General features: G+C 34.8%; 1 long non-coding RNA gene across 1 annotated transcript in view; it reads right to left on the bottom strand.

Moving 5' to 3' along the window:
• Nucleotides 1–4,669: 4,669 nt before the first annotated feature.
• Nucleotides 4,670–10,453, bottom strand: part of LOC145720503 (uncharacterized) — an 81,941-nt gene continuing 76,157 nt past the window's right edge. The window contains exon 3 of the long non-coding RNA XR_014143473.1: nt 4,670–5,397. This is a non-coding gene — a long non-coding RNA (uncharacterized LOC145720503). The remainder of the gene's footprint in view (nt 5,398–10,453) is intronic.

The following is a 10,453-nucleotide window of genomic DNA, read 5'->3' as shown; positions in this document are numbered from 1 at the left end:
TCTTCCTTGCCTTCCTTCCTGCCTGTCTTTTTTTTTTTTTGTCTTCCTTTCTTCCTTCATCTTTTGCTTTTATAGGAATGAAAGGTTAAAATGTACATTTTTGATGATATATATGAGAAACTGGTAATGACATCATCATCATTATACGGGTAAAAATGGTTCCTGTTTTATTAAGCACTCAGTTTATTCCAGGCACTGTTGCAAGCATTTTGCATATTCTTTCTGATTTAGTTCTCACAACTCTACGAGGTGTCCACTACTATTATCCGTACAGTTTTACTGATGAGGAGACCAACACTGAGAAATGTTAAAGAAACCATCCAGAGTGTGCTGGCTGGTAAATGACGGCCATCACTCAGTCAAATCTAGATGTTTGAGATGCCTGTATAGTGCTCTTCGGGTCTATTTTCTTTGGTTGGTAAATCTTAGGGTCCTCTAAAACAATTTATCTTTGTCTTGTGTTATACACTTAATGTCAGATAACTAATTGCACTTCTACATATTTACTACAGTTCATTGACACTAAGACCACACTGATGGCATTTTAGGTACTAGTCAGGAAGAGAAAAAGCTACCAAGTAAATAATGACCCACCATTGATTTTAAGACACATCCCAATTATATAAATGTTAAAATGTAAACATAGGCATCCTAGAATCCATGAAAAATAAACGAACACATAAAAACAAAGAAGACAACATTGTGCACAATCAACAGTTTCTGGGGGAAAGAGGGAAGGGTGAAGTCAGGGTTAGCTGGAACCACTGAAGAGGTATTTTCAAAAAGAGGGAAAAAAAGGCTTTTAACCTAAACTTGTTAACTAAAACAGTAAAAAAATTCCAATCCCATATTGCAAGTTTGAAATAATTTATTCACAACTAGTAAAACTTACATTTTTAGTCAATTATACATGGCAAAGGTGTTGAGTTTTTTTCTAGCAAGTAGTTAGTTGACCTTCTGCAAAATGACCTTGACTCTGTGCAAGCTTGTTTTTAGACTTTGTTGGGTTGGTCTGTTCCAGGTTTGCCCTTACTGGTCCTGTTGGGCATGACCCTTACTGTTAGGGCATGGTTCTAAGAGTAAGAATGTGCCCTTTTTTGCCTCAGTTGAATGCCTGGAGTGTTCAGCTAAGTCTCTTCATTCTGGCCATGCCCGATTTCCAAGGTCTTTCCTGTATCACGCAACCTCTGAAATTTCTGTTCAGGTCTCAGCTTCCCAGTAGCTGCTCCAGTCTGGTCTTTCAGAGTCACACCCTATGAATTTGCAGCTGAGGAGTTAGCCAAAAACCAGAAGGGAATTTTTATGCAGATTTTACAACTCCTTCTCTATGCATCCTTCCTCTCTACTACACTACTCCCAAATCCCAGTATTTTTCTCAGTTTACTCTTCCTAAAAAGGACTCCCCTTCGCTTGGACTCCCTTTCTCTGGTCTATGGTTTGGAAAACTACCTCAAGGATATTGTATGGTATCAGGAGTCATGGACCTCTGGCTTAGAATTTCTATTTTAAAAACAAGATGTAAATATAAAACCAAAACTTTTTTAAAACCAAAACATTTTATTTTTTAAAAGATTTATTTATTTATTTGAGAGAGAGAGTGTGGGTGCATGTGGGAGGGAGACCGAGGGAGAGGGAAAGAGAGAAAACCTCAAGCAGACTCCCCACTGAACGTGGAGCCAAATTCTGAACATGGGGTTCAATCTCACAACCCTGAGATCATGACCTGAGCTGAAACCAAGAGTCGGAGCTCAACCCAATGAGCCACCCAGGCTCCCCTAAATCAAAACACTTTAAATCAAAAAGTTGAGAATATGAAACAATATACATGACATAAACATTTAGATTTTAGGCATGAGATTTAATAATTTTGGCTGTTTTATCACAGAGAATTTAACAGACTGAATTCATCTCTTATGAGCCTAGACCATGTTGTCTATGATAAACTGAAGTAAAACGTGGATATTAAAAATTTTTGGTACAAAAAAAGAGGGAAAATATATAAAATTGAAATGCTTGAACTCATGAATACTTCATCAGTTCTTATGCTGAGATGACTTTCTTGAATATTTTTTCAAGATGATTGACCTATAAACAGGGCAGTTAAAGTGATTTGATTCCAGTCTTTCTAGTATGCACCTGTGACTAATGGTCTGAGCACTAGTCTTGGTTGCCTGACACTTAAAGGGTTTGGAGGATTCGAGAAAATATTAGAATTATACAGATGTTATATTCCTGCACTACTCCATATGGGAAATAACTTAGGAAATAAAGTTAACCTCGTACATTGGATGACTTCTGTTAATAGTATTCTGAATGAATACAAATAAAAGTGCTAATTGATGCTTTACAATTTATTTTCTACTATTTATGTAGTTTACATAAAAGAGATAAATTTTACCCTTAGCATTTTAATGTCATTTGAAGCATAGTTATAGTTATAACTTACTTGTTATAAGTTGATAAGTTATGTTGATTTTTATTCTTAAATTAAAAAAACTCTTAAGCTTTTATTTTGCTGAAGATAGATGCCGTGAGATAGTAAGCATTAAAAGTACTTCAGAATAATTGTATCTTTTTGTTTAATATTAAATTTAACAATTTCCATGGAAACAATTTTAGTCACTTTGAACATTCTCATGATCATGGACAAGGTGCTCTGTTTTTCTCATTTTTTTCAGTTCAGAAACAGCAGAGACTTTGGAGTTTAGGAAGCGTGCAGCAAATTTCAGTTCTGGTTAAAAATGTGGTGTAGAATCTCTGTAATTGGGAAATGAGAAAAAGAGAGTATTTTCTACATATTTTATCACATACATTTTAAGAAAATACTTATTAATTATTAGGTAGCTGACAAGATATGGTTCTCTCCATTTTTAACCTAAAAGAATACATAGGTAAGAAGCATTTTGGGCCTTTATTATGAACACATCTGTGTTATTATTTCTAAATTAATGAAATTTTAAGTAGGCTTAAGTAACCCAACAGCAAACAGTTGTAAGATGCAAAATGTTGAAGCTAAGACTCAAAATGGAAACTATTACAGCATAGTGAGCAGAACGAAGTTTCAAAGGACTGGAGGTCTGCCAAGGCGCTCTTGAAAATGCTCAAGTCCCACATACCTACAGCTCCCACTTGCAACAGACTCACAGGAAAAAAGAAAAAGAGGTTCAGTGAATGCCACATGTAGAAATGAGCTGCCTCACAAAAAGCAAAACTGAAGAGAAGAGTGGATCACAGCATTAGTCTTCATTTAGGAAACAAGCAGTAAAGGGGGCACCCAATGATTTCTATTTCCTAAAAAAATCTAAAACGTCATAAACATTCTAGCTCATCTTGGTTAGAGCCACATTAAGTAAATTTTTTGAAGTTTATATATAAGAATGTTGATTTTTGTCCCTGGAGAAGGTTAACCTTTGACTATAGATTGGACTATTCCAGCAACCTGTTATTTGAACATGACAAACATAAACCTTTGAGGGCAGGTGGCATAATTCTCTCGAATACTGATGCATCTCAGAACTCAAGCATGGTTTCTATGTATAGTGGGGACTCAGTAAATACTGTTATTTGTATTCATTCTGTTTTATATAAGTGTTGCCATCATATGAGAATGATAAATCATCTGTTTAATGCAATGATAATTAGTACACAATCTATTGTCAGTTAATTGGTGCTATGTAGAAAACTATCCCAAAATACAGTGACTTAAAACCACAGTTATGCAGCCCAGGTTCTGTAGGTCACCAGTTTTAGTGGTGCTGACCAGTTGTGTTGACCTAGGTCAGGCCTTGCTGACCTTGGTAAGATTTCTCATGTCTATGGTGAGTTGCCAGGTTAACTAGTGACTGGCTGGTCAAAAATGCTTAGATAATACCAAGGATGACTTGGGGAACAATAATTCCTCGTTTTTCCTTGCTACCAACCAAAATACATTTTTGAAAATCATAAATTTAACCATGGGTTTCCAATTTTTTTTTTCACCAACCCTACCTTCTGATGTCAAGTTGATTGACTTTCAGATCTTTAGCCCTTTTGAAGACTTGTGATGCCTACAGATATTCAACTTGGATAATCTCTAATTCAGGGAGTGACATCTACAGCACACAGGCCTAATCTGACCCATCATCTGCTTTTATAAATAAAGTTTTATTGAAACATAATCACACTCATTTGTTTCTATATTGCCTCCTATTACTTTCATACTATAATGGTAGAGTTGGCTAATTGTAGTTCATTCATATGCTATCTAGCGTCCCGCTAGCATGTCATTTTAGTTCAACCTAACTTCAGGTTCCATCGGACACCAAATCCTGTATGCATCTTGTTTTTAACCACATTATATTCATAAAACTTCTCAGCATGATTCCCACCATTAAATTAATATAATTTTATTATTAATATTAATGCAATTAACATATCTTGTCACAAGTGTCCATTGTACCCATATGTGTCCTAACAGGAATTATTTGTTATTAACAGCATTTGCTGTCAAACCTATGTTAAGAATTATACGTAGTTTTATGTATAATTCATTAAGAACAGGTACATTTTCCTTAATATAGCATAACAATGACTTTTTTATGTAATCCTTACACATCTTATTGCAGAACAGATTTGACAGTCTTTTTTTTTTTTTTTAAAGATCTTATTTATTTGACAGAGACACAGCGAGAGAGGGAACACAAGCAGGGGGAGTGGGAGAGGGAGAAGCAGGCTTCCCGCCGAGCAGGGAGCCTGATGCGGGGCTCGACCCCAGGACCCTGGGTTCATGACCTGAGCCAGAGGCAGATGCTTAAAGACTGAGCCACCCAGGCACCAAGATTTGACAGGTAGTCTTAAGTTAGCTCTATTCTATGTGTTTTAATTTCTAAGGTCAGTTTAGAAATAAATTGAATATGTGGGTAGATGTATTTCTAGAAAAAAAAGGCTGAAGAATATTTCAAGTATTTGATTTGTTTAGTGTCTCGGTGCTAGCAATGCTCTTTTTGGAATAAGTGGGTGAAAATCTTGGAGAAGTTTCAATGGGTACCACATCATTCATTCACATTCTTTTCATGTCATAAATCCAAGGGATTAACTCGATCACTTGTGACTATTTCTAAACCTGCACATTTATGCTTAATTCTTGAAGTGTATGAATTAAAACCTCATAGTAAAAGCAAAAATTCCCGAAATAAAATCACAATCACAATACATGTAAAATAGATGCAAATGTTTTAGCATAAAAAATGTGAGAATCCCCAGGCACACATCTGACATTAAAGGGCTCTTACGGGACTTGTGCGGTTTTAGGCAGTCTGCAATATACTCGAGAAATTTTGAAAGCAGAGTTGCATCTTCAACACTCCATTTTCTTCCTAGTGGAAAGGGCTCCAATGTTTCAGGACACTTACTGAATACCTTGAAGAAAGATTAATCACCAGTCATCACATTATTTCCAAATAGCTGACCACTAAGTTGTGTAGATGGTAATAGCTACATGGTTGATTGCATTTGCTACTGATCATCAGACATGACCTGTATGATGAGGATGATCTCAGGATGTGAACGATAAATAAATGATTAAAAGGAGATGGCTAAGTTTAAGGTTTCCCTCTGAGTTGCTCTGAATGCATCTAAAGTCACTTTTTAACTTAGTCTCTGGTAAAAAATCCTACTTTAGTTTCAAGAGAAGCAGAAAGAATGTCTGCATCAAGGTTTCTTTAGCTGTGAAGAATATGAATATCTGGTAAGTAAGGGTTTGCATTTGGAACCTAGTGAATACATAGCAAAATCAAATAATGTTATAAAAAGAACCCATGCAGATTATAAACATCGATAGGAGATAATGTACATAGAACAGGAGATAATACCAAATAAAAAAAATTAGTGCAATGCCATGAATAAAATAATTTTGAATAAGATGAATTTGCCAAATGTAAATTGCCTATTTTCGATATAAGCCCCAAAGTAAACCACATAGAAAAGATAACTATAATTTTAGACAACTGCATTTTCAAAGTAGTGTAGTACTCTATGTGAACTGATGTCATTGAGCTCTTAGGAACTTAATTGGAGGAAAAATGTAAAGAAAATCACTGTTATCAATTGCTGATAATATTAAAAATATTTTAAAATATCTATGTTTAGTACTAATTAGGGTCAATTGAATAAAAATATTTTTTAAAAGATTTTATTTATCTATTTGAAGGAGAGTGAGAGAGAGCACCAGTAGTGGAGAGGGGCAGAGGCAGAGGGAGAAGCAGACTCCCCATTGAACAGGGAGCCTGACGTGGGGCTGGATCGCAGGACCCCAGGACCTCAGGATCATGACCTGAGCTGAAGGCAGATGCTTAATCAACTGAGCCATATAGGTGTCCCTGAATAAAAATAGTTTTATAAGCAAAATAATGGAATAATCAAGATTCCATGTACATAATGCTCTGGAAAGCATAAATGTATATAGAACTTCCTAGAAAATCAATATTATTTATTAAAATATTATTGGCATCAGGGCGCTTAGGTGGCTCAGTTGGTTAAGCATCTGCGTTCGGCTCAGGTCATGATTCCAGGGTCCTGGGATCGAGCACCGCATCGGGCTCCCTGATCAGTGGGGAGCCTGCTTCTCCTTATCCCACTCTCCCTGCTTGTGCTCTCTCTCTGTCAAATAAATAAATAAAATCTAAAAAAAAAATATTACTGGCATCAAACCAAAAGTACAGTCTTTGGATGTTGCCAAAATTCTTTCACAAAAAAATACTAAGAAAAAGTAAAAAGAAAACTCATTTCTACTATGAATCTCACCATCAGCCCATCTATGACTTCTATCTTTGAAAAATGCCATAGAATGGTCACTTCAGTATTCCAGATAGCATATGAATGAACTACTGCAACTACTTAAAATTTTGCAATTGAAGTTGATTATGAACAGAAAAAGAAACATTTATATGTTCTTTTCTGCAATCTAGTTTGAGTCCTGGTACAATTTTACAAGATATGTGTAGTGGTAATTTACATCATACATTTCCATACACTTGTGGTTCTTGTGGTATATTTAACTTTGCCATTATCACCAAAATTAAAATTAAATAAAAGCTATGTAAATTCTAAAATATCACAGAAAAGATTCTCCAATTGAGTGATTATATCATAATAAATTGAATCAAGTGAGCCCTGAAACTGTCCTGAAGAATTATATTTTCATTAAAGCAAAACACAGATATTTCATTCTAGAGATTTTGAATTGCAAAGTATTATGGTTAACCACTCTAATTTTCTATTCTTTTTATATTTTAATTTGTGTTATTTGTCTAGATATACCTTAGGATTGTTATTATGTGAAATAGCTAGTATGCTTCCTTAAGTGACCCCCACTAGAGTTATGCCATTTTTTTTAACTGCTTCATTGTGTCATTCAATACGAATGTATTTTAATTTTAACCATTCCATCCTGATTGATTGTGACCATCTTTTCATGTTACAAATATTAGTGTCCTTAATTTTCATGTCATATCTTTACACTCACAAACATTTCTAAAGGTTGTATACTTAGAAATAACATCAGAGTATACACAATTTAAAATTATAGAAATTGCCAAAGTACTCTTTTAAAGGGTGACACAAATTTTTACTCCCCTCAAAATTGAATGAGGATATTCCTTTCCCTACAGTTCAAGAATACCAGGCATTATAAGGTTATTTTACGTGGGATTTCAATGTATTTATCTTGCTATTAAATGCTTGCATTGAGCACCTTTTAATACATTTATTGACCAGTGATTATCATTTGTGAATTTCCTGTTCTGTACTGAGCCTATTTTTCTATTTAATTATCTTTTTTGGGGTATCAATTTGTAGGAGCTATTTATACAAAAATTAATGTTAACTTTTTGTCTTTTACATGGTGAAAATATTTCTCTCAGGCTGTCTTAGAGTTTTTAACTTAGTTTATAAAGATTATTACCAAAAAGGAAATATATGTGTAGTCAAAGATGAAAAGCATTTATTTTATGTCTTCTACTAAGAAAGAGCTTATATATATGAATTGTAAGTATCTATATATAGAGAGAGAGGCACACACATACACATCAATCTATAGGTGTGTGTATATATACGATATCTTCTTCAGATGTTTTAGAGTTATTTACTTTTCAATACCTCAACCCTACAAGGGTCCAAGATTTTTGACTTTCTGTCCCCCGCCCCCCTTAAATTTTGCTTGCCATCAAGCCAGATCTCTTCGGAGATGTCTCTGTTTTGTAGAAACTTGTTAAATGCAGCCAAAGATACCACAGCAGGCAACCGATATCGTTTCCCTCTGGGCTAGAAGCAGGGGCTCAGTCAGTACGTTATCTGCTTTCAGAATGACAGCTGATGACAGTTTTAAAAATGTATTACCACTGCATACCATCACTGCTCTTCTAATCTTCACAGTTTTCTCACTGTCCATTGGCTGCTCATGAGGCGTGACACATATTGAAGGTTTTCTGCTTTGGCAACACCCAATTTGTGTATCAGTCAGGAAATACAGAGTTATGTCGGCAGCAAGAAAAGTCCACCAAATCCCTTACAACATAGTGCTGCAAAAATGTTCATTATCTCACATTGCATATGGTAGGAATCATGAGAAATCTGTTATTAGATTCTGGAATATTATACAGTGGCAAAATATTTGTGAAGAGGGCGCCTGGGTGGCTCAGTTGGTTAAGCGACTGCCTTCGGCTCAGGTCATGATCCTGGAGTCCCGGGATCGAGTCCTGCATCGGGCTCCTTGCTCGGCAGGGAGTCTGCTCTCCCTCTGACCCTCCTCCCCCTCATGCTCTCTGTCTCTCATTCTCTCTGTCTCAAAAAAAAAAAAAAAAAAAAAATTTGTGAAGTAGTAGGTCCCTCTGGTTTTCATTCTAGGACTTAGGCTAAGAAACAATCTCTATCTAGATCATTGCAGGTCTTGTGTCAGAAGGGTAATAATAATAATGATAATGATAATGATGATAATAATAATAATGAAAGAATTTTAAGCTCTGTTCAGGAGTGCTATTCGTTACTTCCCGAAGCCGATAATTCGTTGTAGCAAGTCACCTGCAAATCCTGTGTTTAAAAAGGCAAAAATGTATAATGCCATGACAGGGAGAGAAGAAATACTCATGACAATAATAAAAGCAATCCTCTAATTTCCTTAAAATTCACCCTTTTCCATTCTCTCTATTTTCTCTCTGGAATTCTTTATTGGTCTTTAGTCATTCTGCTATATGTTCTAGGATTATTTATTTGAATGTATCTTTCATATGACTAATTTAGTCTACAACAGTGTTTATTATTTTATTCTTCTATCTCGTTTTAAGCATTGTAATTAATTTCAAAGTACTCGCTTTGTTTTCTGGATTGCTCTAGTTTATAGCTGTCCAGTTTTGTTTTATGGTTGTTATAGTCCCTTGACTCTATTTTGGATACAGACTTATATTAAAATTTTTAAAAATTTTAAAAAATTAAAAAAAAAATTTTAAAAATTTTTAAAAATTCAAAAATATTTTTTGATCAGTTTCTTTTTCTTGCTTGCTCTTATCTTAAATATTTGGTGATATTGGGTTATTCACTTATATTTATTAATGAAGACTATGTTGACCATATAGGTAAATGATGTAGGCTTTCTCTGCAGGCTGTCTCTGGATGAGATCTCTAACCCGAATTTGAGATCTGTGCAAATGTGTGGGGCATACTGATGGGCAAGATTCACTTTAAGTACAAGGAAGAAATATACAGGCTACTCGTTCTCAATTGTTACAATAAGGAGAAATTTACTCAGGGGAGGGAACACTCTCATGTATTTTTTTAAATTCCTGGCATCTTCAGATAAGAGGTTTTCTAAAATTTTGTGGATTCCCCCAATCTCTAATTAACAAAGGAATAGAAAAATTAAAACTTTTTAAGGAAGAAATAAGTCTGAGATATGAATGAAGTTCTCTGTGTTTTAGCTTGGAAAGCTCAACCTATCAATATTTGGATGATAATATTAAAACTCCCTGGCTCCTTCACTTATACTATACAATTAAATGGCTAAACAAAGACTTAGTCATTCTCCCAGAAAAAAAATGTTAATTTGTGGGGCTAAATGAAAAATTTGAGTCACTCTATCATTGTTGGGATAGATAATTCTACCAAGGGACTGAGCTCAGTAATTTAGAAGGATAGTGGTAAATAAATGATGGCTTCTTAACTCTTGTTGACCAAGAATCATTTATGTATTTCTCTCTCTCTCTTTATGTTTGGTACTTAAATATCAAATTCCTGTACTTACATCAATGGCCTTGTGAATAAACAGTTCTCAGCGAGGGTTTGTTTGAAAGGGTAGAAAGGGGAAGTAAGAATGCAATTTCTTATAGCAACTGGGATAGCAAAAAAACTAATGTTCAGACATGTAAGAATATCTTTGATGTGTGGCTATGGTTTTGCCTTAGATGGATTATTTCTGTAGCTCTGA

This window comes from Leptonychotes weddellii, chromosome 3 (genome assembly GCF_054177405.1).
Source record: "Leptonychotes weddellii isolate Sample4059 chromosome 3, ASM5417740v2, whole genome shotgun sequence".
Classification (NCBI taxonomy): Eukaryota; Metazoa; Chordata; class Mammalia; order Carnivora; family Phocidae; genus Leptonychotes; species Leptonychotes weddellii.
The sequence above is the reverse complement of the archived record's forward strand: the minus strand, read 5'-3'. Positions and strand labels throughout refer to the sequence as shown.